The sequence below is a fragment of the Chelon labrosus genome (assembly GCF_963514085.1).
Source record: "Chelon labrosus genome assembly, chromosome: 20".
In the NCBI taxonomy this organism is placed as follows: Eukaryota; Metazoa; Chordata; class Actinopteri; order Mugiliformes; family Mugilidae; genus Chelon; species Chelon labrosus.
Genome location: NC_140353.1, coordinates 19,417,993 through 19,445,870, shown reverse-complemented (window position 1 = coordinate 19,445,870; position 27,878 = coordinate 19,417,993).

The following is a 27,878-nucleotide window of genomic DNA, read 5'->3' as shown; positions in this document are numbered from 1 at the left end:
TACATATATATATATATATATACATATATATACGTCTAGTTGTAGTCCCTACCATCATAGACATGCCTTTTGCAGAGTCTGTGGGGTCGAATCTGACATGGACGATCGGAAGAATGCTCCTTTTTACTTCCTGCCACGCCACCCCTCCCCACCCGCTGCCAGAAAATAACCTTGTATTTTTGAAACTCACAATTCTGATGATGATAACTTGTAGATGTGGTAGCGAGAATGTGAGAATAATAATGCTATAGCGTTTATGTTTAGTTACGATTCCAAGTGAGTGTTCTAATATTTCCTAAAAGACCTTTTTACACAGCTCTAAACGGGTTGCTGTTAATCAGTGTTGATTCCCGTGTACAGTGTCATCCAAATGAGTGCATGTGTATCCTTCCTGTAGTTCTGACCACAAGCTGGTCTTACACTCCTGCGTCAGATCGGAGTAGAGCCTAGGCAATAGCTTCTCTAGGTGCTTTACGTCATTATAAGCATTTATACTTGACTTATAAGATGCTCTGTCTATATGGTTTCTGATTTTTATTTATTGTATTATTAATTTTTTTGTAGGCCAGTTTTGAGCACATGTCCACTTTTGGTGTGAATCCTACATATGGTGCTGGTTATATTCCACAAACATGACGACTGAAAATCAGTAGTGGTGGTATCTTTAATGAGAGACCGGTGGTGGCTGGAGACTACCATTCCCGGATCTATTACAAATAACGATGTGCACCTCACCTGCACAGTGTAGTTTTAAATGGTGCGCCTGGTCACTTGTCTACAAATGGTGTTAATTAATGAAGTTGGTAACATATGCAACGGGATAGCCATTGTAAGCATGTGATATACACTGAACGGCCACAGCATCATGACCAGTGACAGGAGAAGTGAATAACTTCAACATCTTGTGACAATGCAGTGTCCTGCTGGGAAACGTGGGGGCCACAGAGGCCCCCTCAGAAGCACCCTCAGAAGGCCCATGTCCATTCTTTGATGAGTCAGCAGTGTTTTGGAGGCACAAGGGAGACCTACACAATATTCGGAAGGTGGTCATAATGTTATGGCTGATCTTTGTACTATACGTGACTCTCCAAAATAATAGCTGAGCTTGGTGAGTGGACATGTAGAGTGGTAATTTACCACCACCAGCCTATTGATGGATAACTCATTTGCTGGCTTCAACATAGGTTCCTCCTGCCTCTCTAGTTTTTGCAATACAACAAATGTATCTGTGGAAACTTAAAATGAATAAATGGACGGAAGCATGAGTAATCAATTTTCCTAAATAATAGCATAACATGTTTTTATGTAAAATAACACATTTTCTGTTGCAATTATAGCCAATTTATTTATTTTATTCCCGAAAGTCGGATAAATATGGAAATGTAAGGGGAAAGACGAGCAAAAATCAGAGCTGGATAGAGGTAAAGAACACGCAAACACCACTGCCACATTAGAGCTTTAGTAAGTGCGTGCTTGACTGCATGCATTATTCAGTTTTGTGTTCCACTGTGTTTCATTTGATTTGAATCTCCTGACAGCTGACCATATTTGGCTTTTGAGCACACATTATTATTATATGTTAACTTTATGTTTCGTTTATACTTTATATGTGCCTGCTCACCAGCCTTTTTAGAGACGCACACACACGCACACATACAGACTTTTCCTCAAATGATTTATCAGTGATGACAACATGGCTTCCAGTAGCTTCTCAATGTTCCTTTCTGTCACTGGAACATTGTGTAGTGTAGCATAAAGAGTGTGCGCCCATGACGCCGTGTACGCTTTGTAGGAAGCTGTTGTGCGCGCTTTACTTGAAAGGTTTCTTCACACGTGCAACTCTTAATAGCTTTAGATTACAGCTTCACTTTTGTGTCTTGCGTGTTTATGCGAGCGATCTGTGAATTTACCACCGGATAACGCTTTCCCACGCAAAGCCACGCAGCTCTCGGCTTTTAAATCAACATTTCGCCAGCGTTTTACTCTCGGCACAAGTGAAATGCTCATTCTTTGCTCCCCCACCTCACATCTCAACCCCTGGAGAGAGTACTCTGTGCCGGCATTTCCCACCCTGCGCTGTTTGTGTTAGATGAGGGATTTTCTGACAACCGGTCGGAAAGGAGAGTCTGCGGCGGTGTCAGATCTGATTACTCTGAGGCCTGTGGATGTTGACACTGAGATCTACAGGTGTATTATTGTTATTTTATTTTTTTTGAACTGGAAACATTTCTCCTCATATTTCAGGGCCTAAAATTCAAAGACTTCTGACTGTCCTTTACAGTATGTGAGGCAGGCTGAATGGAGTATGATAGGATATAAATACAGAACAGAGTAGACTTTATATGTTGGATCATATGGCGGACTTTCCTTCAGAACAATCTGATCAGAGCCCATCCTGATATCTGTACAACTTTTGTACTGGTGAATGAAGTTACGTGGATACATCAATACTGAAAATGTACTGCTATTTAAAAGGATATCATCCTAAATTCACAGATGAAAATATGCAAACTCTTCATCTATGCAAATGTGTCTAAATTTGATGATCAGAAGCCTTGTTTCATCTGAGGACTTCAAGTCAGAAGGGCACTGGTAAAGTAAAGTGAACTGAAGGTTGTATTATTTGTGATGGATATTTTTAATCACGTCCAAGACTATATAGACATAAAATACATGGCCCTCCTTCACAACTCCCATTCCCAGCATATAAAATCTATGGTGGCCTCCACTGGTGCAAGAAAGCAAAAGGCCCTTGGCACACTTTGTGGAAGAGGACCTGCTCCCTCTGTAGATATCAAAGAGCACATTCTATGCTAAAAAAACAACAACAACACTATATTATATCTCCCTAAACTCTACACACAGGACCTTAGGGTATAGTGATCCACTGCTGAATGTACTTGATTTGTATCTAGGCCAGCAGCTGCTGGTGTGACTTTCACTCTGGGGCTTTGGCAATCATGGAATCCATTTGGTCCAGCGTCTGCTTTGGACTTTGATAAAAAAAAAAAAGTCCAGATTAACGTCCGACTTCTGAATACAAGCACTAATTGTGTGTGCACTTTGTGTGTCCGTAATAGGCATATTTATTCAAATGGATGTGCTATTGAATTAGCAGTACAAACAGATTATTAAACTCAAACCCTGATGAATTACCTGCTTCAATTAAAATGGATCCTCATTAGTGTGATTAGTGCCTGTTTGGCTGTGTGTGTGTGGGTGTGTGTGTGTGTGTGTGTGTGTGTGTGTGTGTGTGTGTGTTCACCATCTGACTTCCCCCTCTATGAGTCAGCTCTCTCTGTCTTATCATCTGTCCTCCTCTTTTACCTTCAGTTTTCTCTCTCTTTACCTGTCCTCGACTGCTCTCTGTTCTCGTCTTAATCCCCGTGAGACGACTTCTAATTCCCTCTTTCCCTCGTCTCTCCACCATTTGCATGCAGTTTAATGTTGGGATTTGTGTAGGAAGCAGTTTTTAACCGAGCTTTGGCTTTCTCTCCTGCAAAACCTTTCATCAGTAAAAAGTTTTTCAAGTGATCCTACTTGTAGCCTAACAACCACAGAACTTCCACTTGAGGGTGAAGCTCTTTGACAAAGTGCATCCGGACATGCCAGTCACTTGACATTACTTTCCCTTTCAGTTGCACTCCTCTTAATGGCTCCAGGTATTTTGTTTGCTACCTTATAAGGGCTGTTATTACACCGCAGCTAATTTGACAGTGTACAGATCACGCACTAATCTGACAGCTGCTAAGTGGATTATAAGGCCTTGGGGTTTACCGTCTTGAGATCTGTGAAAGTACCTGGCAAAAAAGAAGCGCTACTACAGGAATTATTAAAGTGAGAAATTAAACATTTTAGAAAAAAAAGGGGCTCAGGTCAGGAAGAGTGGTTTATGAGGTACCCAAAGTTTTAAATCTGGCTGCATCACACTCTTAAGGAAAATCATCACAGATATTCTACTCTCAAACTTGCACAGACTGCAAGATTGGAATAATAGCACCTGCAGGGTATTATTGAGGTTATTGTGCCAAGAAGTATTGAATGCACCATCATATGAGCTCACGGGTTAAGCGAAGTAAACAAAACAGAGACTATATGGCCCTCCCTCCCAGCTCCCTTTGCAAATCTAGCTGCAAATCTAGTCCAGTAGGTGGTGGTCATGAAAGAAGACGAACTCACTGTAACTTTGTGAGACTTTGCAGCTTGTTTTAATATCTGCCAACTGCAGTGTGTTTGCTAACGTTAGCCTAGAGGGCTAGCATGTTTACCATTATTTGACAGCGCCTGCTCCGTGTCTTTGTTGACTCGTCACTCCTGTTGAGACAGTGCTGATGTAATAATGCACATTTTAAATCTTAAATATCAAACTACAGCCCAGCTTAAAAGCAGCAACTTAAAAATAAAAATGTACTGCACATTCCAAAGTTTTACTAAGTAAAAACAGGCAATTGTTAACAGAAAAGTATTCATTACAAACCAAAATGGGTCCTGTCAAGTAGCATAAAGTGATATACTCACTTTTACTTAACTACAGTACTTGAGTACAGGTACATAGTTACTTTGTTCTCTAGAACAGTAAACAACACCAGCACAGAATCATCAATACCGCTAGTTGTTTACTCTGGCAGCACACTGGGCCAGAGATGACAAATCTGCTCAACTGAGCAAATTCATGAAATTGATTTTGATCAGGTTAGTAACCAGACAGCATGTAGAAAGTGCAGTGTAGTGCAAAACACCCTTTAATGCGCTGCAAGCGCTGGGCTGCTGTATATGTGCTCAATGACTGTAACAAATTGCTTGTTTTCTGGAAGGTGGCTGCGTCACATCCCCAAATCTAACCTTCCGGGTCAAGTTTCATTCATTGTAATTAGAGAAATGAAAATCCATCACACATGTGCAGAAACGAATCCACAAAATATGGAGATTCACACTCCAGTTTCACAAACTGCCTGTAATCGGTGGATTGAAACTGTGCATGTTTGTGTGATTGTTTATGGTATTAATTTACACCACAGTGTTTGTGTGTAGAAAGTGTATATGGGTTAGCTCATTAATATTTAAATTTCTTGGTATATTTATTTCTCATTATAATTTCTCATTTACAGGTTGATGGAGTCATGCCAACAATAACCTACAGACGTATTTGAGAAACAGCGTGAAGGCATCGGAAAAAACAAGACGCCACAGTTCTGTTGAAGGGACTTTTTAATTATGATCAACAAGGACTCGAAGCAAAGGTAAAAGGAAAATATTTGTTCACTACTTTTCACGCGAACAGTGTTGTATAGGGTGCAAAAGTTGTGTGTATCTGGCAAGTAATCCCCTTGGCTTTGTGTATCTCTGTGATCAGTTATGTGACAGTATTAACAACCCAGTTGTACTGTATGTGATGCTCTCCACTGATCTGAGGCTTCGGGGGATAACTGGTGTGTCAATCTGTATTTAGGGCAGCTTGTTATCAGGACACCCGAGACAGAAACAACTCTCCGAGTGTATTTGTTTTTCTTTTCATCTCTGATGACTACTGCCCTGCTAGACTTAATGGAAGCGCCACAGAAGGAGTTTCAACTGTATCTGAAACTAATTTGTGCGTTTTGGATTTTTGTTGAAACTGAAATCTACACTGACCAGCCCCTCTTCTCCCTAATATGTTATTGGTCTTTCACTGCTGCCAAAGTCACCAAGGCTTTAAGGGTTGGTATACAATTCTGCAACAGATTTATGCACAGCCTATGCCACAGATTACAAAATCGGCTCTAGCTATTGTAAGTGTTTATTCTTGTGCACCGGTATATCAGCGTCACTCTACAATTATGTCACTAAATCTCAGTCATTGGGAAGTCACAGGTGTTGAGCTTCTCTGTACGTTTTCAGACGATGGTTATGTGAACTGAGCGGGTCATTGTGGCATATAGGAGGTAGGAAGAGGGTGAATTTCCGTGCTTGTTCAGTCACCAAGTTTGACGCAATGTGTAGGTAGTTATGTTTCTGCAGAGATGCCATCAGACTACGGCACAGGGCACTAGCCTACAGCATACCTACAGCATGGAACAAGGCAGAAGGTAAAATCTGACTCCTCCGAATCTAACTAGCACCAAGATGTTTGTAGCAGATTCTTTAAATCCTCAAAAGCACAGTGTCCACAATTTCCGGTTCCTCTGACTTAGGATCCGTGACGGAAGTTACTCACGCAGCAAGGATGAGCTTTGGTTTTTGAGAGCGTGTATACTTATGCGTGGTTTCATATGTCTCATTCAGATTTTACATATAATTTTGGACCTGTTAATTATGGACATTAGTCAAGCGGCAGGCAGTCTAATGTATAGCCTCCTCAATATTAATGGCGCTTAAGCAGCTCCACAGGGGGACGGCCAGAGGGCATCCTCACGAGAAACTAACCCACCGAGACTCCTCAGTGGCTTCACATTAAGGTTCTCTTGGATCGCTGAGCGTATTATTCTGTCGCTATTGATGAATTATTGAACAAAGACTAAAGCTGGATATCTGCTTGATATACGCTACACCTAGGGTGCAGTCTTTGCATTAAATCTCACTGTCTAATTTCACTTGTTGATCTCACCACTGCAGTGTTATCTGACATGACTGGGCTTGTTGTGGTTTAATTATATTCCCCGCACTAATTTGGTTTTCATTCTCTTTGTGATATAGAGCTATTGTCAGCCACCCACACAGAACTGAAATTACATCCTGGTGATTTCCCTTTCATACTGTGCCCTTATATAGAACTAAAGTGGATCTGCCTTATTCAGTATGCAACAGTTATTTTGTTTCAAGGTTTTCACCAATAACTACCAACCTAGCCACTACATAATTACAGTTATTATTAGTGAATTACAAGATGAAATACTTAATCACAATGGTGACCTCAGTATGTTTTAATTTACTTAAGACATTGTTTATTTATCCTACGTATGGGAAATTTCTTTGTCACAGTAGTGCGGAATTTGAAAAAATATATATATACAAAAAATAGCAACACTGAAAAATATATAGAGAAAAATGGTGGTGGAAACTTTACAAATAAATAATTGCTAAAAATATAAGACAGTGAGGTAGTGGTTTGTGCAACATAAGGCAGTGCAAAAAGCGGATTTGTTTGTGCAAGCAAATATCTGTAAAAACCAAAAACGAAGCCAAGTCTAGGATGTGGGTTATTGTTGATGGCAGTTTGGATGAAGGACCTGCAGTAGCGTTCCTTCTTGCAGCGTGGATGCAGCAGTCTGCTGCTGAAGGAGCTGCTTAGGTCCCCTACAGTCTGATGCAGTGGGTCAGAGGGGTTGTCCATGATTGATGTCAGCTTGGCCAACATCCTCCTCTCACCCACCTCCTCGATGGAGTCCAGAGAGCAGTCCAGGACAGAGTCTACCCATCTTGTTCAGTCTCTTCCTGTCCCTCTCTGAGCTCCCACTGCTCTAGAAGACTACTGCATACAGGATGGCAGAAGCCACCACAGAGTCATGAAAAGTCCTGAGCACCACGATCACCACCTCCTTTGTCTAGCTGGCATTGATGTGCAGGTGGTTCAGTGCACTCCGGTCTACAAAGTTGGCGATGACCTCCCTGTACTCCATATTGTTTCCCTGAGATACATGCCCAACAATGGCTGTATCATCAGAACATTTCTGGAGGTGGCAGCTGTCAGTATTGTGTCTGAAGTCCGATGTGTACAGGGTGAAGAGGAAGGGAGAGAGCACAGTACCCTGCGGCGCCAGAGTGCTGCAGACAACCACATCAGACACACAGTTGTGAAGCCTCACATACTGCGTCCTGTTGGTGAGGTAGTCAGTGGTTCATGCAGCCAGGCTACTGTCAACTCAAGCTCCTTCCAGCTTCCCCTTGAGCAGTGAATGGGGAAGCTGGAAGGTTGAATGGTGTTGAACACACTGGAGGAGTCAAAGAGCACGACCCTCACAGTGCTACCAGTGTTCTCTAGGTGAGAAAGACATCTGTGCAGCAGATAGATGACAGCGTCTTCTACACCTATTCCTGGTCAATAGGCAAAGTGCAGTGGGTCCATCTTGTTGTGACATCTTGTGTAAAGCTAAACAGAGATCCATGCCTTTTCATGCATTGAAAAAGATCTTCCTCGACATAATCCAGCCAGTGACTTCATTACAAACAAGTTGTGTAGAAATGTCCAGTTATTTCTATGAGACAAGTTGCTGAAAAGAAAAGCAAACCCCTTTTTTGCTTTGTTCATGTTCCATGAATGAGAAGGAGATGGCTGACACAGAAACACAGTGGTTACATTAAGAAGATTCCATTATGATTGCAACCGAGGCTGCCACAAAAGCTTGATAAAGACATACATAAACCCACAACAGTAGCACAATAGCAATGTTTCTTACTTTCTAGGAAATAGACTAGGTTACCTTTCACACTTAACAAATAGAGCTCTCTGTCCTGCAATTATTGCTGAATACATCAAACAGTGTATTCCCTACAGCGTAAACCTCCCTCCTGTTACAATGATTGTGTGTTATAAACACTGTGACACAAAATTCTGCACACACACAAACACATCATTAAGGGACTGTGGAAGCCATCATTTGTGGTCTTGGATCAATGTTAGAACTCTTTCTTTAAAGCTGAGGCATCAGCCTACACCTACACAACAACATCTTACATACACATTACCACATCAAACCTGCTCTATAGACTTAAGAAAGCTAGGGAATACTTAAATAATGAAACATGAAAGAACAGAAGACAGTCCACCCGTCCGTACCCCACGTACAAAAGCCCCTCTGAACTCAATTCAGCCATGTCCACTGTCTAAACTTGGTAACTTGCCTTTCTCCCTAGCCTGAATAAAACTGCCATTTTTTTTTTTTGTCCATTAACAGTTGAGCTTTTCAAACCCGCCACTAGAATGCATTAATCTTGTTAGTGAAGTACAGGAGCCATCTATACACCTATCTGTCAGTTTGGTATCTTCATGCTGTGTTGCGCGGAGGTGTGGGGGAATGCTTATTTGTGTTTTCAAACGTGACTGCGTGGTTAACGCCGCTCCCTCTCTTCATTCACTTTGAATGTTGCCTTCGCAAACAGTACGGACAATTGTTACTAATTATGCTGAAGGTAAGTCCAGTTTTCATTCTCTAGCTTTGTTTGGGACTCGACAAAACTCCAGAGTGTAATGGTGGTCTTCACTAAGCTGCGAAAAACTTTGAGAGATTCCATTTACTCTGACAGGGGACAGAACAGGATGTCAGAAGTGCAGATGTTGGAGAGCATCATCAGGGAATATTCAAAGCATTTGCTAATGTCTGTGTGTCAAAAACGTTAGGTGGCTGCAATGAATGTGCGCAGAATGTAAAATATCATGATTTTGTCTGACCGCACATGTATCTGTCCTACTAAAACTTTGGCTACTGTGTTAAAAGAGTTTCTCTATCAATGTAAACCTATAGTATACATATCATAGCTGAGACTTGATACTATCATATTGTATTTCAAACTGAATGTGCCAAACCTGGAGAGCAAGAACACTTTCGTAGCATTCAATTTACTTATTTATCAGTATTTATGGAAGATTTCTAGCCATTCACTGTGTCACTTTCCATCCTCTTCCTCTGTTGCTTTATCACTGCATTGCTAGGCTTGTTCTGAACCACCAGCTTGGATCTCAACAAAGACACAGGAAAAAGCAAACCTGTTGGCTTGTGCAAGAGACATTCAACAGTAATTGACTGTAATGATACCACACAGCGTGCAGGTTATCAGGTTATTTCGCTATAAAGCAAAGTACATTAATCATGAAGACTTGATTACAGCCGAGAGGTTAAAGTGGATGTATAGATGTCTGCCTCCAGTGTGCTCCTTTATCTCTGGAATATATTTTTTTTTTTCTTCATCATATTCATTATCATACTTCTTATTGTCCTCCTAATTGCCTCCTCTCACACCTCATTCTCCGCTTTTTCTTTTCTTCCGCTCTGTTCCCTCCAGACGTTACATCCATACTGTGCTGTTAATCCTTAATTGAGGCTGACTGAGAGGAGGAGACGGATCAGAAAGGCATCCGTTTACATGTCTTTGATTTCAAAATAGTCGCCGTTTAATTATTCTCTCTCTCTATTTCTCGTCTCTCTGTGTGTTTTCTTGGCATGTGAATAATAAATAAACTGCGAAGAATGCCTCAAAGCTGCATTTAATCCAAAAGAGTCACAATCGTGGATGTTCCCCTTGGGTAAACAGCTAGTTCCCATTTAATAAAATCAATGCCTGTCAACGGTGAATCTATAATTGTAGCTTAATCTCAAGTCATCATTAGTAAAATTACGAGAATGAAGTATGACAGGAAGCATGTATTTTACTCATTTACCGGCTGTTAAGCGTAAAATCTTACATATTATTAAGTGAAATTTGTGGTTATTTCATGAGAAAATGACAGGTTTGATACAAAAATTACACTTGATGCTATTGCAATAGTGAAGCTCTCCAAATGTAATTGCACTTGCTTGAGGTGGCCTTTGCATTTTTTAGAACGATTTAATGTGTTTGATGGGAGATGGGAAAACGAATTCTGAATACGCTTAATCTTCTAGATGGAAAAAAAAAAAATAGCTGTTTTTTTGGTCCTTGCTTCACGCACTAGGTTCATTGTATTTCTTTGCCTTGTGATAATGTGATAAACTAATCATCCTCTCTCCATTTTTTTTTTATCACGTAATGGCATTTTGTTTTTGTCTTTCTTCTTTGAGGTTTAGTTTTGACATTGCACAACCTAGTTTATTCAGCCTAAACAGAAAGCCAATGGTTTTGTTGGCTAGCTTTTTAATTAATGCCATCCACATAAAATAGTTGAAATTCCCTCTCTCTACTTGTTTTAAAACCAACTCTGGTAAAAGTGTCTTGAGAGTGATTTTGATGACTTCATTACATACATGCTGCCTTCTGAGAATCTTAGACAAAAGTCTTTATTAGTTGATGCATGTAGGTGACACAGATGCAAGTATTACCTTTCTACCTTTCGAGACAGTTAGATTTACTATTAACAGAAAAAATGTGCCCAAAATTTCGGACTTGATCTGAAGCAGAATTATGACAAAAATATACCCGAACCCTGAGCTCATGCTTAATATTCATAAAAGAGAGACCTGGGGGCTCAAGCACAGCCAGACCTGACCCCAATGGACCTGTAGGAAAATAAAACCTAAGGAGAGAGCTGCATGCAAAGTAACATTCTCCTTGGCTTGCCTTTCCCAGTCGTGATTGCCAAGCCATGACTGGACAGTTGTTGTATGGAGGGTTTTTAGCGAATGCCATTCTGCACAGATACGCTGTCTCTGTTCCTCTTTAAAGTGAATGAAAATGGTGGCTGTGGTGTGCTCCAAGATGCATCGTCGTCCACTAAAAATGCATGCAGTGTGCAGAATTTGTCAGCTTTAAAATGCGGAATGACTCATTTGAAGTTGTTACAGACGTTTTAATGCCACCAGCTGTTGAGCAGACCCACATTAAGCGGCAGAGAGTGTTACATTTTGTCCCTAGGAGGCCATACGAGAGGTTTGTGTTGTTGATTTGTGCACTTTATAACTGTGTATAATGTATGTAAGCTGTAACATGGGCACCGTGGTAGTGGCTACTGAATGAAATTACCATTTAATTAAAGTGTCGTTTTGAGACAGACCTCCTGGAACTCTTTAAGAGATATTTTATGAACCACATTCCCAATACACATCTAAGCTCAGACCATCACACATTTTGAAACCAGTTTCTTAGACGGTGTCCTTGCACTCCCCAAATTTACATTAACAAAAGTAAAAATATTGATTCAAGTGCAAAAGAAAAACATATTGCCCTGTGTCCTTTGCCACAACATCACAATTAGTTCTGTGTTTCTCTTTGTATGGAATCAGATCGGTGGCTGCTGAGTCTGCAGGCATTTTAACAGCCTGCTGATTTCACTAATGAGTTCATCTGGTCTGAAGGGTAGAAGCCTGCATGCCTTGCATGGTTCAAATGGGGAAAGAAAACATTTAATTTTGCTTTATTTTTAATTTATTTATTTACTTTTTAACAGCGATAGGAATTTGGCCTCTTTCACTAATGGAAACATGGAAAAATAAGGGAACATGGTGAGCAAGCAGCAGGAGTTCTTTAGCTTCTGGGAGTAATTTAGTACCCATTCTACAGCATGTTTGATAACTGCTTTCATCAAGAATGTTTTCTGAGAATTACAGAGTTTGTATAGGGAAGTACTATTGGTCTAAACTTTTTAATACTACCAGCTGCTAGGGGTTGAACCGATTAGTCGACTAGTCGACTTTACTGCTGTGCCGTGAGGCTTTTAGCAGGAAGTCTGAAAAGGCATCCACCAACGCTAGCAGAGGAATGGTCCAAATGTGGTAACAGAGAGAAGCAGGCTGCACATCAACAATTTGTTGGTGAATTTCATTGTCTAAAGTTATTAGACCTTTAGCTGCTATAGACGGAAAAGGCTTCGGAGCTATACCGCTTTTTTATCCCGGCAACATTATCCCATCTTACATCATGCTGTGAAGAACTATTAAATGCTGCTGACTGCGCCGAGTTATTTAGGCTATACATATCTGCAGTGCACAGTATTGATAAGCTCATGTGTTTTTGTTCAGTTCTGTTGTGTGTTTTTTTTGTTTTAAGAAGTCTCAGACTGAAGGTGTTTGTGTTCAAGCTTCAGTTACCTTGCTGAAAAGCCTCCGTAGCTTCTTTTGTTAATATGCTGCTCTTGCTCTGCAAACTACTATAATTCCATCTCTCACATGGTGCATTCACTGACATCAAGGAGAAAAAAAAAAAAAAAACACAATCTCATCCAAAGACATGCTGGTTAGGTTAATTGGTGATTCTGAGAAACTCAAATGAAACACTTTTATCTTATTTAATTTTTAATACACCAATATTAATCCAATGTATTCCTGCACACAATGTTTTACTACACGAGCTGTTCTCAGCTCCAATAAATGTAGGGATTTGTGCTCAGATTATTTATAACATTATTGTTCTGGATGAGCTGTCAATTCTTCATGGGTTAATAGGCAACTGAGAAAAAATGTTCGCATTTATAATAATTATAGTAACTGAGTGACTAATGCGTCATGCAGAGTGTAAAGACAAACAACACCTTAACCACTTGCTTTAATTACTTTTAGAAAATGTTTGATATTCTACTGGCTACAGCACTTAAAAACTTCTAAGTGTGTTTAGAGGCATTATAGAAAAATCTATTCAAAAGGTTGATAAGATTTCAGCCTATATATTAAAATAAAATGTATTGCCGATGTCCAGTGTCTCTGCATAGTTTTCATGCCAGAACTTTCTTCACAACATTACATTTTTTCTTCTATGGATCACAGGACAATCATCGTAAAACCTACTCTTGCGGACTTGGAATGAATTCAGTTGCAACCTAGTTTGTATAAATAGTGTGATATATGTAAGTTTGTGAGTTGCTTTTTCCGTACGATGTTTTAACCAAAAGGCATTCCATGACTTTTGTTTAAACCGAAACTTTCTTGAACTAAACTTTACTCAGTGGGAGATACAAAAGGGGAAACAAAGTAAGGGAGACGGAGATAGAAAGTGACAGTGACAGTAAAAGGGAGGAGGAGACTGACGCAGAGATATCTTTAGTTTGGACAGACTGCACTCTCTTTTTTTTTTTTCTTGCCTCCAACATCCTGAATCTGTTTCCCTGTGATTCCTCCCGAGAGCTGACGAGTGGAAACAAAGAAGGGGAAGACGCTGACAGCAACGCAGCAGGGGGCCGCATATAGAAACCCTGCAGTGACTGTATGCGGATCTTTCGTTAACTAAGCCACTTAGCATGTTGTGCTGGAACAGCTCGAGCAACCATGAACTAAAAATCAGCGAAAACCTGTAAAAGAGATGGTACTGGACCTCAGGAGATGCAGCTCAGATCCTCCACCTTCAAGTTCCTGGGAACTCCCATGACCTCTCCTGATCTGCTAACACCACAGAAGTAGTAAAGTCCCAGCAGAGGCTCGACTTTTTAAGACTGCTCCATAAGAACAATCGATAGAAGAATCTGCCGGTGACCTTCTACCGCTCTACCGTCGGCGGCTGCTCAGTTAAAGACAAGAAGGCAATGCAGAAAGTCATAAAAACGGCTGGGGGGAAAAAAAAATAAAATAAAAATAGACTGACCCCTGCTTTCCCTGGAGGACGTTTCCAGCCCTCTGTGTTTTAGCAGAGCCAATAAGATCATTAAGGATAGTACCCACCCTGGATGTGAACTGTTTGCCCTCCTGCCATCTGGGAGGTGTTATTAAGAGCATTATAAACAGCACAAACAGACTGAAAACAAAACAAAAAAAGTTTCTTTCCCAAAACTGTAAAAAATGAATGAGTTCACGTGGATTTGCAGCATTCACTTAAAACGTTTAAGTGCTGCAAATGTATAACTTTTTCTCGCTTTTATACCATGTGCAATATGTTTTTCTGACCAATGCAATTTTTGTTGTACAATAACAAATAGGTACATTCTATTCAAAAAAGGGCACATAAAGGTCAAAAACATCTAAATGAAATACAAATGTCTCAGATTTGATCCACTTTATTCATGGCCCCATAATTCCTTGCATTAGTTAAGCATCCAGCTTCCTGTTATTCCTTTCACTGGTGCCGTTTGTGAATTGAACAGTGTGTTACGTCCCCGGAGACAGATGAGAGAAGCAACGATTAAAGTAACCTGGAACTGAAAAAGGGGGGGGGGGGGGGGGAGTAGAGGAACAGATGATGTGTTTATTTGCAGTGTTATAAATGCCACAGAACAAATATCAACTAAACCATAACCCAACCAGAACCGACATTAAAATTAAGACTACGAATAAAATAGGAGGTATTATGAAATGCAACCACAACACCCTGTCTCTGTGAGCAGAAAGTGAATGATACAGAGCTCGGCAACAAACACGGGAAAAATAGCCCGCTGGCTAATGGCTCTCTGCCAGTTCAATGTCCCCTTGATGAACAAGTGGTATCAGGTGCACTCAGTCACCTGCTGCAGCATGATGGAAAGGCAGCGCCTGAACGCACACAGGGGAGATAAGAAAACGCACACAAAACAACATACAGAAACTCTTGCCGCTAGTGACATATGAATTTTTCTCTGCAGTCAATAATGTGTGACTCCAGTCTTAAACCACATAATATGATTATGCTGACAGGATTCTGCTTCGATGACATAAACGAGTTAACTGTTGTACTTCAGTAGAAAGAGCAGGCATCTGCTTGGGCAAGCCACTGCTAATGAAACGTGGTTCTGTTGAAAGTAAGGCTGCTAAAGTTGTTGCATTAGTCATGTGTTCCCACAGCCAGAAAGGCAAGCAGAATCAGGTTGTTTACCGATGCAAAGTTCACAAACTTCAGAAGTACTTGGTAGGTTGGACTTGACAAGTTGAATTCCTTCCTTGAGGAGATGCATCCTCCACAGAATGAGTGGGCAAGTACCCATCTGGGCATGTAGATTGTACTTGATCAGAGGTGTATTTTAGACTGGAACAGTACTTGGGCAGTGACTGATGACGTTTTACAAGAACACAAGTATTGACACTGAAATATCACTGACAAAATTAGTCTGAAATGTCGCAATACACGTACCCTCAGTGTACTCTGGCTTTGAGACAGGGACATTTGGAGGGAGGCAACCGATTGGCCTTGTGCTTGGAGAGAACTACAGTTGTGATGTAGTGGTTTGAGAAGTAGGCCTGAGATTGGACAGTCACTCCAGTGTTTATCCCGGGATTAATAGGTTGAAATGTGTCAAGGTAGAGTGAATGAGTAATGATTTCCTGTCGGCATCTATTGCTGAAGTGCCCTTTAGCTCCTGGGGTGCTGCCCATGGCTGCCCACGGCTCCTGTATGAATGGTTTGGTCAGATTTCCTGTGTGGCATAGAGCAGCAAGGTACCTCCTTGTGATTCCAATTCCACCCTACTGTAAAGTCTCTGGTTCTGGTCTAGGTCTAATAATGTTGTCCATTATGTATGAAACCTCCTCTAGTATGCTCCCAAAAAGATCTACAGGGCCAATCAAATCTTTTGGGTGGGCTTCATGCGATTGATGGACAGAAGAGTATATCCAATTCAGTGCAGAAGTATTTTTTTCTGGACATCGGTTGAAACACGGCCCGTAATGAAATCCAAATATAGTGTTGCCAGACTCATATTCAGCTATATCAGTCTATGAAACCCCCAATGAAAATGGATAGTTTTATAAATGACACATTTTTTATTATTATTATTATTATTTGTGAAATATGGTGTCCAAGCAGAATGTGTAAAATACATTCACTAGTAGACAAACTGGGGAAAACCACTACTGGGGAAACTAGCTAGAAGATACTCTCTGTGCTACAAGGATTCAATATGAAATAACTTGTGGTATGTGCGGCAACTTTGAATAGCATAAACTGCTGCTTTCTTTATTCCTTGCCCAGGTCAAACACGAAAGAGATGTTTCATCTCAGGGTTGAGATTTAATAATAACCTCTTGCACTATCTCCATCTGGCAGCATGGCTGTGACCTTTCATAGTGCTAAACGCTCATCTAATATTTTAACAAAAAACTTGTAAGCTCCTCAACTCTTCAGAACATGAAAGGGATTGATCAAGACTTGGAGAGAGATTTCAAAATGGATTCAGTAGAGTTGGTAAACTGATGGATTATGCCTTGCTCAGTGGGACCAATAGAACTGCAGTCAGACCAAAGCAAACACTGACACTAATTGGACATAGAGAGCGTGCCAGGATACACAACTGAGGCCTATTTGTGTGTTTCTTTGACTGTGGTTTGGTCTCAGGTTGTCATACTGGGAGTACAGTTTTCTGCTTTTTCCATTTATTGATTTGGAATAAAAATAAAAGTGACAATTGATCCCATGCCATGGACTTGGTATGTGTGTGTGTGTGGATGTGAAAAGGGACACGATTTATGAAATAAAGTGGCTGACTCCCTGAGACAAGATGAGTAATTTGAAAACCTCTGAGACTCATCTGTGTGATTAATGCTCGCCATCAGGCTTTAGGCTGTTTGCTTTCAAAAGTAGAGCAACTGTTTACTCTCCAAAGACTGTTTTTAAGGTGTTCAGGCCTCACTGGTCAATTAAAATAGTAAATAGTGGCATGAGAGTTTATGTGACATAGGCTGTGAGCAATATTTAACGTTGTGGTCTAGCATGTACATGTAGTGCTTGCCTAATGCTGCCTCTGAGATGTATTCAGTTTTCTGCAGGCAGAAAGTAAAAATGTAAAGTGTTTAAGCTAACTTTTCAAACGGTCACCTCAAATACTACAAATACATTTCTTTTTCTAAAATGGCATATCATGATCCCATTGGTTTTGAGGGGTGGGTTTAACGTGTAAAAGGTGATGTGGCGTAATTTTGAGCAGAAGATTTAGAAATAAGTATAAAGTACAAGTTTTATGTCAGTTGCTTAATTTCAGTTTTTGGTGGTCTTAAATTTTTATTTTAAGTACCTTACATATTGTACAACAATATAAAACTTTAACTGTTGCTTGGTCATATGTATTTGGTGTGACCAAGCATGGCTGACTGAAAGATATTTCAGCCCTGCGATAGGCTGGAGACCTGTCCAGGGTATACCCCGCCTCTCGGAACATCGGTGGGTGTAACCCACTTCAAAAATTATGGTTATTAGCTGCTTTAAATTCATTCATTCATTCATTCATTCATTCATTCATCTTCTGTAACCGCTTGTTCCTGTGAAGGGTTGCGGGGAGTGCTGGAGCCTATCCCAGCTGTCATCGGGCGAGAGGCGGGATACACCCTGGACACGTCTCCAGTCCATCGCAAGGCTAACACAGAGAGACAGACAACCATTCACACTCACATTCACACCTATGGCCAATTTAGAATCACCTAACGAACCGAACTAGCATGTCTTTGGACAGTGGGAGGAAGCTGGAGTAGCCGGACAGAACCCACACGGACACAGGGAGAACATGCAAACTACACACAGAAAGGCCCAGTCGGCCCATGGATTCAAACCTGGAACCTTCTTGCTGTGAGGTATCAGTGCTAACCACCATGCCGCCTTAAATAAATTATTTTAAGCAAAAAAACAAGTTGTACAAAGTAGAGTTGAGATTACAGTATATTCTATGATCACGTTCATATGTTGTATTAGTCAGATGCATACAGGATTAATCTGTATGCATGAGGGGGCTATGGGAGGCTGTCCCAGCTGTCACTGGGCGAGAGGTGGGGTACACCCTGGACAGGTTTCCAGTCTATCTTTTAAAGGACACAGTCAATCACTGGAAAAAGAAAAGAAAGTGTCACCGAGGATGCTTCGTCCCATTTGAATCTTCCCCTTTAGCTAGTTATTCTGCTATGACCAGTAACAAGGAGGCTGGATTGGTATCACCAGCCCAGTTGAACAAATGGATGCCCTTTATTTTAGTAAACCTGGAATTAATGCATGGGAGCAGGGTGATGAATGTATCCATGTGTAATGAGGTAAATGTAGTGACTGTTTTTAGATTTCAAGAGTTAAATCAAAAGAGGTGCTGCATTAAAACTACTAATGAAAAAAGTTACTCTTGTAACACCTGTAGCTGAACTGAGGTTGTCTCTGAAATATCTAGGAGCTGTGTATAAATAGCACTCCCCTTCAGGCACAGGTCATGTTATGCATTTTAAGCTTTTCGCTTGTCATTTTGCAGCAATAACAGTTTGGATTAGTGACGAGGACAAGGACAGACGGGTAGACGAGACTACATGATATAACACACCAAAATACAAAATGTGCACTCATGTCAGCCAAGAAAAAAAAACCCGAGGCTGTAGTGCAGGCTTCCCAAAACCAGACAGTTGAGCAGCAGAAATATGCAGTCTGGTCTAATGAATCTCAACGTCTGCTGAATTTACTGTCCACAGCATGAATCCATGGACACAACCTGCTGTTTGTCAACAGACTGGGTTGCTGCTGGTGGTGTAATGATGTGGGAAATGTTTTCTTTAGACCCCTTAATGACAATCAATCATAGCTTGAATGCCACACCATGTCTGAGTACCATTGTTGACCATGTTAGTTACATTATTGCTACAATTGATCGATTTTTTGAACATGGAAATATGTTCAACAGACCTGATTCCTTTAGAACACCTACAGGATATCAGTTTAATGCTATGTTAGTGTTAAAAACACCTGATTATACCAGTGGTGTGCTCAAGTCTCGCCCAGAGACACTTTGACATGTGTAGGGGTCAGGATTATCCCTGCAAAACCTGCAATTAGCGGACAACCCCCACTAGCACCTGAGCCACAGGAACGGAGCCAGGAGAGGTGAGGGGGACGACACTGGTTGACCCGGAGGACTTTTCCTCACTGGTACTGTATGAGTGCAGATTCTGCGTGGACTGGAAAGCCTAAAGTCTGTCTGAACCGCACTTTCTGACGCTGGATGGGGGTTGGTTGTCTCCTACGATCTATGGCATGGCTAAAGAATTGGTTCTAAGAGACCATAACCCAGGCCTGAGAGGTGTCATAGTCAGATGAAAAAAAAAGAAAGAAAAAAATCCTTGTTGAAAGACAAAATGTGGCAAAAGTTTGCATTAACTTTAAATGACATAGATTTTGTTGATTTTATTGGGTCGAACCATCGGTGTCGACCCAATAAAATGGCAAAAATATACCGTATTTTCCGGACTATAAGGCGCACCTGAATATAAGCCGCACCAGCTAAATTTTGGGGAAACTACAGATTGTGCCATATATAAGCCGCACCCGACTATAAGCCGCACCCGCAAACCGCTGGTGTTTTAATGTTTAATTACCGTAAGAGTTTCTTCTACCACGGAGGGGATTGTCGGGACAGAAATGACAGTTTGGAAACGCAAAGCGTCCCATTTATTTACATTTGACAAACATAAATCTTTCGATCAATCAAACAAAAAATCAATCGATCAAACTTTCACATCTTTAACATTACAAACAGCATTCGTGCAGTGCACAAATAATACAACGGTGCGCTCCTAGCGCACTTCCTGCAGTCATAGTACCGTAGTAGTGCAGTATAACAAAAAACAAAGCTTACAACGCTTGACGAGGCAATAACGTTAAATGGCTAAATTTAATTAATTTGTAAAAGTGCTTGCCTGTAACACGGCAGCAAAAGTGCAGTAACCCGGCTGCTCAACAAAATAACCAGCATCTTTTTCGAAAACAGCCAACACAGCAGTAAAGGTGCAGTAACACGGCCGTTTACTGTATCAAAATAACCAGCCTACTATACCAGAAAAGTCAGTTCTTAATCCTCGTGTCATCGTCTATGACATGATAGTGCGCCCCTGGTGACCGTTAGCTGTAAAAATCCATCCGCCGTTGTATAAGCCGCAGGGTCCAAAGCAAGTGACAAAAGTAGAGGCTTATAGTCCGGAATTTACGGTACATGAAAAATGTAAATATAATTAATTTTACTCACCAGAACTTAAGAAACAATTCAGAGTTCTCCTCATAGCGCTCATAGTTACCAACCTGAAAGTGGCGGACGCGGACACACCCTTCCCCGGTCAGGCTAGCTAGCTCTGTGCTGATCCACAGTGCTAATGGTAGTTTATAACTGAAAATGCACAAAATCAAATCAGATTGACTGGCCTTGTAGTAGCTGATAAAATCAGTAATGGTATTCCTGTGTTGATATCTAGTTACCTTAGGACTGTATAGACAATATGCACCGATCACCTTGTGCCTCCATAACAGTTGTGACTCATCAGAGAATTGACATGGGACTTCTGAGGGTGTCCTGTGGTGTCTGGCAACAGAATGTTGTTAGTGGGGCCCTTTGGGTCCTATGGGTTGAGGGGAGGGGCCTCTGTGGATCATCCCACAGATACTTGATCAGTTTGGGATCTAGAGAATTTGGAGTCCAGGTCAACACCTTGTGCTGTTTTTCATGTTTTTTTTTAGTTGTTCCCAAAGTGTTTTTCTGTGTGTGCCTGTGTCAGGCTGCATCCTGCTGGGGATGGCTGCTGCCATCAAGGAGTGTCAGTGCTATGGGGTGGGGGTGCCTGGTCTGGTCCAGGTGGGTGCTACATGTCTAAGTAACATCCACACGAATGCCAGGTCCAAAAGTTTCCCAGCAGAACATTGAATTGACATAAGATGGTCAGTGTTATTCAATTCAACTGTTGGTGGTTTTAATGTTGTGGCTGATCAGTGTACATTCAATAAATGTTGTTTGTTTATAAGTTACTTTGGTCTATATAGGTCTAGGTCTCTAGGCTGACAGATGGCGCAAACCACTTAAAGGCTTGGGTATCAGGTGTGACTGTATAGCAGTGGCAAATGTTTATGGTACAAGGCTCACAGGTCAGTAGGAGGGCCCCTTAACAGAATATTGCTTAGGGCTCCAGGGAGGTCAGGACCAACCGTGCTATATATTGGACATTAGAGGAAGTCATGCAGTGGCCTATTTCGCAGAAAGCTGTGCGGTCGGTGTACGGATGTCATTTCTAGGAAAAAAGGTTAGCAAAGTAGAGGAAGGATCCCTGCTGGGATGCACGTGATTTAATAAAAAGGTTATTACTGATTCAATTGAAACAGACAAGAATAATTTCTCTTACGTGTTTTTTTTTTTTTTTTTAAGAAAAAGCCTTCTCTTCCTTATAAACTGGAAGGATGCAAACACTGACATACAGGCCTTTCGGGCATGAGAAGTTTCTTATTTTGTTCTGACTGTTCTTTGCCTTTTGCATTAAAGGGAATAAGATGAAGGTGGGCAGATAAGGGTAAGAGAGAAAGCTGGATAAGGGAGGGAGAGCGGGACGTTTCCTACATCTGCCGTAAGGCTCAAGAGGAGACAGACACTGACACCATGAATCAGACATAGAGGGAGAAGTTGGGGCTTGTGAGGGAGCATGGGAACAGGGAGATGGGAAGACGAATAAAGGGAGAATCCTGACGGAGAATAGAAAGAATTCAAATGGGGACTCTGAAAATCTCTCTCTGAATGAGAGCACAAGCTAAATGACTCGATGTGTAATGGCATCAGACTCAGAAGAGGAGGCTGGAGGACCAGGGAGGGAAAGAAAGTAGATTGAATCAGATATGAGTATGGAATGAGTAACAGGCAGCGGGAAAGACGTATAAAAGGTGGGTGGAGAAGAGGGATCCAGGGGTTGAGACAAGTAGCGCGGGGGTGGAGGCAGAGAGGAGGTGGTGTAGGGGGTGAAGACATGCATTTAACTCATTGTAATGAGATCCGTGGCAGGCCGTGTGGGATATTATCTGCTGCGTGTTGTAGCCTGGATGGTGACTCATTTGGAGACGGAGTGACAGAGAGAATTTCTGCAACTCTCCTCCACCTTAAACTTTCTGATATTCACCTAGAAATGACTATGTGAGCTGAGACTAGCCGCTGTGTTCTGCACTTGCTCAGAAATGAAACAATACATTTCACTTGACTTTGGGTCCTTTCAGTTGAATATTTCAGGATCATTTGACTTGTTAAAGTTTGCAAAGTGCAATCAACACAGATTTAATATTGCCACTGTAAAGAAGTGTTTAGTTTAAAGCCATAATTAGTTATACAGTACGTTAGATCAGACATACTGTATCAAACTCAAGGCCCGCAGGCCACATCCAGCCCGTGGGACAATTGTATCCTGCCGGAAGATAATATTTTATATCAGAATTGGCCTGCAGGTATTTCGTGTGCTTCCCTTTGGCATCAGGCAGGTACGTCAATCACCTCCACCTCATAGTTGCATCTTATGTGTAGAGTACGGCAGCGCAGGGCTCTAAAGCTACATCAGTCCATACGGTTCACACATAAAAGCTCAAGTCACAAGCATTAGCATTAAATCATTAAATATGTTAACAGGGATTCTTACTCAAACACGTAGAAACGCTGGACCAGTTAGCAGACAATGGGCTAAATCGGTTAGCCTACTGTTCCACAAACAGAAAACTTACTAAAATATAAATGACAACACCACTACAGTTAAACACTAGTCGGTTAACATACATACAGACACACTGAAAGTGTCCATTAGAAAATAACAGCAGCATGTTTTACACGACCTTAGTATGCTAACTTAGCTCCATGATTAGCTCCGCTCTCAACCGTATAGCAACCACTGCGTTAGCCGTGCTAGTCTCATTTTATTCTGGCATCAATTTTAAGTGTCGATACAACATACAAATAACATTAGGAGACCATACTGTGGACTGTTATTCTCATAATGTCTTATGCAAAATAACAAACTGCATGGCAGTGGAAATCTCCCAATAGAGAATAACACACAAAAAAGGCCACAGATGTGTCTTTTATTTGAAATTCGTTCTCATTATTTGTTTAATCATTGAGCTTGGTTTTATTCTATATTCTTTATTATGGCTTGTGCAAACTTAAATTCATATTTCTGTATGACTGATTTCTGATAATACATCTGAAAAGCCAAATTGTGTCTCATTTTAAATAAATATCCATTCTGGTTGGTTGTGATTTGGAGTCAGTTCTTAATTTTGGCCTCCTTTCTGATTGAGTTTGACACCACTGCGTTAGATAATAATGGCCAGCGTTATAAATGCATGCTGTTATATCCAAACCAGTGCCAAAAATGCACTACAGCACAACCTTGCTGACTGTATGACTGTTTTTCTACCGCCATAATTAGTAGTAGTTTATCTGTTAAAAGCAAAAGCTACGTAGGAGTTTTATTATTATTGTTTTTATTATTATGGTTCCTTTTATTGTTCAGATTCCATGAGGGGAACCAATGGAATTGATTTTTAGCTGGGCTGGGTGGCGTGTGAGCTTCTTGGGCTTCTTTCATATCTTAAAAGGCAGATGGAGTGTGTGCACGGAAAAATGAAAGTACAATTGTTTTGATTTGCTCACTTGTTTTTCGATCGCTTCTTAAATTGGTGGTCCGTTCATTTATTTGGCACAACTAAGGATGACTATTTCATAGCAGCGTTCAAAATGTAGACTGTTTACCAAAATATATACGTTTACCTTACTTTGCATTTCTGTATTCGGTTGTGTTGTGACTATATGCAGCACACGTGTTGTCAAAGCGACAGAGACGTCCTCTTAATTTGTGTGTATTTTGTCTATTTGCATGTGTATTCTTGAGTTGCAGTGTGTTGTACAGTACTGGCCACCTTATCTATGCCCTGTTGGCCTAATGGAGTTATATAAGAGTTTCAGCTGGTTGGTTACCTGTCTGGCCTGCAGCTGTCACCTCTTTCACGGCATCATTGTCAGGCTCAACAAGACAGGATTTGCAGCAAACAGTAAACAGACAGCTACTAGCCGGTGAAGAAGTTTCGACCATTTATTAGCTAGACAGACAAATATTTCCAAATATTTGGAGGAGAGTGCGCTTAGCTAAAATACAATGAATGTTGGACTTAACATTTGTCAGGTGGCCAGAAACATGACATCACATTAAAGAAGGTCACTCTGTAATTTGAGCCTCTGCTTGGAGCTACATGGTCAAAAAGATGGAAAGTAAAAGACTTATTTAGTTAAAACATTTTCAGAACTACCTTTCATAAGCAGTTAAAAAATCCTAGGGATAATTTTTCCATCATCATATGAATTGAGGCCCAGGACATCTTGTGCCAAGTGAACTGAGTGCCAATTTAATCTAAGGCTGGTTAAGTAGGAGCAGCAAGAAACTGGGGCTGTGTGATTTAACAGCCTTTGTTCTCCTGTATATGCTCCCCTGCCCAGTGGACATGGATGAAATGAAGGGACGGAAGAAAGGCAGAATCCAGCCCTCCCAGCTAGAACAAGTCATGTGTCAGCGATCTCGCTGTATCTCTCCAATTACCAGCCTCTGAGAGCACAAGGAGGAACAACACCCCACACACATGTGTTCACACACACACACACAGCACCCAAACAGCCTCAATTCTTAGTTCTACTGGATCTAGCTGAGTTGGTAAGGTGGAGAACAACACAGTGCAATTATCAAAGTTTTCTGTGTGCAACCTCGCTGGACTATTATTATGCCTTTACGGTAATGTTTGTTCAAACAGCACTTTATTAAAAACGTTAACCATAGCTGCATGCAAGAGATCTCATCCACCCTCTAATATCATTGTCTTAATTGGTGAGATACCAAGGTGGCTAGTCCATCGTTGCCGGGATATTTAATCTCTTATCAGAAATATGGGAATGTGGGAGTGGACAGCAGACAGAAGGGGCCTGAGTAAATACTACTCTGGTCATGTTACTGGCAGTGAGTTAGAGACGTTTGTCTCAGTGAGGGACAGACGGACACTGGACAAACTGCTCTCCATCATGGACAATCCATCTCATCCATTACACTAGACAATAGAGGGGCAGCGGAGCTCATTCTCCAACAGATTGATCCAGCTCCGCTACCATAGTGAACGCTACAGGACTTCGTTCATACCCTTCTCAATCCAGCAGTACAACAACTCACCTTTCTGTAACAAATAACTCCTTTAGCTTATACTATTTTTATTTTAGTTTACTAGATTTTACTTGAATAGTTAAAAGTTCAAAGAATGGATTCCCAGTGTTAGTAACATTGTGGCTTTTACTATGTCTGAACCTTGCCTAAAATGTCTGATTGTGGAAGACACTCTGATAGCAATTGCATCATTGCCTTCCCTATAACTATGAACAAGAGTTCATAGAAAACCACAAAGCACACATATTCTACAAAGATTCAGATTTAAAAAAAAAAAAAAAAGTAGCAGGCGGACTCCCCATTTGGACAACCACTGTACCCACTGACCAAATTGGGTTTTTACCTCTTGAAAGGATTTTGGCAACAAAATACAACTGATTCCCACAACAGGAGACAATATACACAGATTTCAGCCTTTGGCCATTTTATTTAGCTTGTATATCATTGAATTGCTGTTGTGCACACCTGTAACTTCTCATTCACAAAGACATGTTGCACATTCTTACAAAGGAGTCGTTCCATACAAGATGCCTATATTGTATTCGTTATCTATAGTACCACCATTAGCCCACTAGATGGAGGCAAAAGTGATTATGTGATGCATTGTTGATGGTGAACCGTGTGTATTCAAATTAGTAACAAACACTTTTGACAGTTGTTTTTATAGGTTTAAATGGAGGCCTGATCTTTTGGAGACATTAACAAAAAACACCGTACTTAACCTGTTGAATGACCTACTGTACTTACTGGGAGTTATTTACATAACATTCTGCTGAACTCTGTAGGGAGTTTGTTGCATGGACGTTGCAAAGCACTCAAGTCCCTGGTTAAGCTTTTGCTTTCACTGACAAAATGAAACAGGACAGTTGTTTTGTTCAGTGTTATCTCGATGGCACGATGCTTAAAACAGAAATGCATCGGTTGGCTTATTGTCACAATAACATGATTGTGTATTGCATAGAGTACATGTCTGCTGCAGAACATGAAGCCATTTACTTTGATACTGGAAGTTTCTGATGACAGCTGGTCTGCAGAGAAGAAGTACCTTGCATAGAGATGAAAACGACAAAGCCATACATATTACGAACACTCTGAACGGCACAACGGTCAAAATGCATCCAATTAGCTGCACCAGTGGATGTTAGGACTGATTTTATGTAGTTACCTCAGCTGTCTCCATCCTGCTGCTAGTAAGTAATTTTCCACTACCAATTTTCCAATTTGGGAAACCAGAGGACCTCATACTCTGATGGAATAGTTAGTCTCCCCATGCTGTAGTCACAGCTGGAGGAAAAAATAAATAAAAAATAGTGCAACTTCTTTCAAAAGGCGATGGATTCTCTGACAGTTTTATCATAATCGTAATGCTATGCAGCTTTTACAGCACACAGACTGTATGACCTATCTACAGTAGTGGTGGCAGAGTAGGGCTTTTGGGATTATCTGATATCATTAATGGGAAGGATGCAGAGTGAGGTATCAGTGTCTCTTATCATGCTGCAGAGGAAGAACTCCAGGCTGGAGGTGCTTAGTTACAGAGTAGCTTGTGTACTGACCTTGTTTTGTGTGCATTATCGTTCTGACTGAATAAAATGTCACACTTTCTTCTGCTTCTAACAGCTCTTTGCCATCTTCTGTTTAATTTTCGCTGAGTCACTGGGAACTCTTTATTTCGACGGCTTTTCGTACAGTATATACCAGTTATACACAGTGGCACAGCGCTACTTTTGGCTTGTCACTTTTCCTTTCTCTGAGGTTTAAAGCAATATTTCACTTAGACGGAATATTTCGACTGCTCACAATGCCTTCTTATCCCAGTTGGACGACTGAAGCCTCCCTAAAGAAGCATAGGAGGATATGGCTGTAACACCGCTGTCTAGTAATGCAGAAATTTAATAAGATGATGCTTTCAGCAAAATCCAACAGGAATTGGGCCTTACACGCATACAGAGGCTTTGTCTTTCATTCCAGTCTGTCTTTTCATCTGTTGAGGCTAAATTTAAAACCACAAGGCACCAACTTGAAGACCTGAAAACTAACTCACAGAAATACAAGTGGACTTCCAAATAAACACAAGACAGATCGGCCACAAGAAACGTGTCCAGCTGACCACACAAATCTTGAACTATGCCGAAGAACCCCAAACTTTCAGTGACAATGACCAAACCGTGGAATGGAGGAGTTAATCTCACAGCCTCGACGTGTGTAGTTGCTGAAAATCTAAAGTGTGCAGACACACATTGTCTGAATGAATGTACAAACTAATTCAATAAAACACAGCAGCAAAACACCATATTCGCTGCAATCAAGGTTATCACAGCATTATTGTTTGGGGCTGTTTTTCTTTATCTGGATCTGGGGCTTTAGTGGAGGAGGAGGGAGTCATGAATACCTCAATATAACGCTCAAATTTTGGTACAGAACCTTCTGCCA